The 4,153-nt window shown below is 37.7% G+C and overlaps 1 pseudogene; it reads left to right on the forward strand.

Moving 5' to 3' along the window:
* The first annotated feature begins 327 nt into the window (after positions 1-327).
* Positions 328-2,679, forward strand: LOC136523163 (uncharacterized; annotated as a pseudogene).
* Positions 2,680-4,153: the final 1,474 nt, after the last annotated feature.

Below are 4,153 nucleotides of genomic sequence, written 5' to 3' on the forward strand. Positions count from 1 at the left end.
CAAGTGGCACAGCTAAGCTAAGAGATGACTCAGTTGCATAACGCTAGCTGTAGGGTTGTTTTATAACTACGAGTGAACAGAATCACTGAGAGTTGAAATAACTCACGTGTCTCAACAGTATGATGTTAATACCAGGCATAGTTTCAGAAATTGAATATGCTGATGATACATTCATCAAGAAAAATTTCAGATGACCTGTAGCCTCGTATAACATACTAAAGCCCCATCTAATATCTTGATTATTGTTTGTTCTTACTACTTCAATCCTATGACTTCACACACATAATCAGTTCTGTCTACTTAAAAGGTTATGCCTCTCTTACAAAGATGAAAAAGATTGAATGGAACAACAGGTTAGATTAGCACTGCAATTTATCCAGCAGGTTATCTATAAGTTTCTGATGATACTTGGTCTAATCCTTTTCTGTTCCAGAGGAATGTCCACTGTCCATGCAATATTCATTACAATGATGTCAGTATACCTAGTCATCTTATCAGGTTTGTTCTCTGATCAGCTGGATGGTCCAGTCCAGTAACATTTCAGAGTTCACACGTCTCCAATTTAGCATTGGGGGTATGCTATTTGTTGTCACTGTTCTTGCAGGCAGGTTTTCTGTTGACATATACTCCATCTGGTCACCAAAACTTATCGTTTAGGACAAGACTTGGTCAAACCTTAAAAACTACAAACATTAATAACTATTACATTATTTAGTTTGGAAGCATGTGTAAGTTATATGTGTCGATTTGTTTTCAAAATACTCGCAAAATCTCTTATGTTTGAAAGATTTTAAGAAATATATAATCTAGAAGAAATTACTGTTCAAAGATATGCATTGAAGACCATGCAAAGTCAAATGTGTCAAGTATTTGTGACCAGAGGGAGTATATTTTATGTTCCCTGGCCTCATATGTCTCAGTTCTCCTTTTTACCAGGTCTCTGTTGGGTACTTCATTGCAGAACTTGCGATGATATTTTGGTTCTACCCTTCTCTTGGTGGTATGGAGTATGTAAGTAAACATGCTACATCATAGCCTATCCGCCCCCTCTCCTCTCTCGTTTTAACCTAGACATATTGCTCTCATTTGCCCCCTATAAACTTCATTATCTGCTTGCAACATTTACTCCTGGTGTCCTTTGTCAGGTTTTCCACCACATTCTGTGCCTTGTTTGTGTTGTATATGCGATGCTTTCTGGGGAAGGACAGTTATAAGCATACATGTTTCTCATCTCTGAGACTACCACCCCAGGAACAACCAACCTACGATGGTAAGTGAATAAATTAGCAGGTCACACAAAATGTTGGTTGGATGTTGTCATCTTTGAATCCATCTAAGCTGCTGTTCTACCTCTGTCTACCTCTGTTTCATCAAGGTTCCTTGATGTTGCTGGAAAGAAAAATTCCAAAGCATACATTGTCAATGGAGTTGCAATGTTTGTTACTTGGCTGGTAAGTGCTAAAACACTTCACTTGCCATTTTCATTACAATGACAGTAGATCTCATCCCTAGCAATCAAGGGTAACAGCTTTAACTGGATGCAAATTTTATTGGCCTAATCAGTATGGTGCCTTTTTGTTATGGCTGGACATTGGATCTCAAATCTCATTGTATGGTGCCTTTTTGTTATGCAAATTTGCCCTTTCCCATTAATTAACCATGATGGACAAAGAAGCTAAGAAAGGCAATGAAGTTTTAACAACAACAATAACAAATCCTTTTATTTCCAAGCAAATTTGGGATAGGCATTAGGCAATAAAGTCAATAGCAGGGGTTTCCTTTTCTTCATTTAATTTACATCTTTATTCTTGAGATCGTTCTTTGAGTCTATTCATCATTCAGAATTGGTTAGGATATATTACAAACTGATATAAGGTTCGACACCAATAAGCTCAAGTATGTAAACGATGTCTAAGCTGGAAATCAAAACTTGAAACCAGGAATATACAGAATTCGTAAGTAGTCCACAGAAGTAGAGAGTAGCAATTCAAAACCACACATTTGTAGTTATCAAAAGTAGTTTTTCTAAAAAGATCAAGAGCTAGTAAAAGTGATGTGTTAGGCAATGATAAAACAACCAGTCATGCTATGTGTTGTTACTGAATAAGGTGATTCTGAAGAAACTTGGACTCCACAAGATGATTGAAAAGTAATATGCTAAGCTCATTTTCTAAGGCTTCTGTGCATCTAACACAGTTATCTTAGACGAATAAGATTTAATTTTGTTTAGAAATTTAGTTTTAGATATTTGCATTTGTAAAGGAGTACAGTCTGGTATTATACCAATAGCAACTTTCTTTGGTCTCTCAAACTTCAAATCATAAACAACTATTTATATTTCATTGAACTGGTTTTATCTGTCACCTGATTACCTGATGTGTTATTGTTCTGCAGGACGTATGGTTTTATACTCTGAAGGACCTGTCGCCAAATAGCATTGTTCTAGTAAGCGTTGATAAAATTCTTCAAGAAGGAATATGTGTCACTGGCACTCAAAGCATATTCCCAATGTGTCTTATCCATATGAGAATGAATGCCGGTGCTTCCTTGAATTATTCTTCTTCTTTAGAAGTTTCTTTCTTGTAGCCTTCAATATAAACACTATTTTTATGCCCTTGCCATTTTCCATTTTCAATCAATTTGAAGCATTGTCCGTGCTAATAAATTAGTCCTTCAGATGCAAAGATTTTGATACCAATCTATATTATTTATTTGTGTGCTCGTTTTTATTTTCAACCAGTCCATATGTATCTTATTGCGATTTTATTAAAAAGCTATAGACTCAGCTCTGTATCTAGGCCTTTTGGGCTTATTCACTAATGAATTAGCATGTAGTTAATGCTTAGTATACAGTAGCGCAACGAAACGAAACAAGTTCATCCACTGGACTACAGCATATGTGCTGTACCATGGACAGGCATGCCAGTTTTTCTAGTAGAAACGAAGAGGTAGATACCGGAAGTGACGTGGCACAGAATCCGCAGCGCAAAAAACTTAGCTTGCAATGCGACCACCACAAGCAGGCTAATTTAATACGTGCAGAAACAGAGGATCATGCAATTCTTGCCTCGTTAATCTTACCCGTACCAACGCTACGACTTCATTTTCAGGGATGCAAATGAAAACAGAGTCCTTTCATGCAATTCTTTCAAGCAATGGATCAAGCAGAGTCCTTTCAGTCCTAACTGCAAAAACTTAGCTCTGCAATGCGACCACCACAAGCAGGCTAATTTAATACATGCAGAAACAAAGGATCATGCAATTCTGCCTCGTTAATCTTACTAGTATAGTACTCGTGCTAACGCTACGACTTCATTTTCAGAGATGCATATGAAAACAACCAAATAACGATTTTTTTTTTCTATAGTTCAAGTTTCACGCAATTGTATATGACCATATATATAATTCGAGAACACTTATACATAACAAGGAGAGAGTACAATTAGGACGTCGCCGCGTCCTTCTCTGTCTCGCCTCCCCGAGGGCGTGAGTGTCTTGCACGCCCCAGACTCCCAACCGCCACCGCCGCTCGGTCCATTGACGGTGCAGGTTAGAGAGGAGTTAGAGAGGAGCATCACTGGTCAGGAGAGAATCAATAATCCATCAGTTCAGGTTAGCAAATGAAGTATACAGGCATATGTCAGACAGGCGCATGTATATTAAAAGTAATAAATAGTTCATCGACTATAAATGATTGGTTAAGGTCATTGATACCACTAAAGGTATACCGAAGGTAAGCTTTATGTGATCAAACAATTTGAGTGAAAGGGGCTAGAAACAACATATTGAAGAAAATACAGAGAAAGCACACATCTTTCATTTTCGGGCTCTTCAGAACACTATTCATGAACCCTCCACTAACCACCATCAACCTACTTTTGAAAACCGCAATTTTGCTTTAGGTAGGAACACCAAAAGAAAGTGATGGAGCAATCAATTAATTTTGAGATAGTGACAAAAACTTTGCAGGGTGCTTATCAACTTGTACATGTACACATGTACTTGTTAGTTGCTCCCCCCAAGGAATGAAAACAATGAATGGTTCAGGAGCAGTTTAGGCCGTGCAGTGCAAGCATGCATCATGCCCGTCTCTAAAATATTGGCATCGTAATATATGCCCAACAATAACACAAATCCACGCAATCTGCTTCTC

This window comes from Miscanthus floridulus, chromosome 18, assembly GCF_019320115.1.
Source record: "Miscanthus floridulus cultivar M001 chromosome 18, ASM1932011v1, whole genome shotgun sequence".
Classification (NCBI taxonomy): domain Eukaryota; kingdom Viridiplantae; phylum Streptophyta; class Magnoliopsida; order Poales; family Poaceae; genus Miscanthus; species Miscanthus floridulus.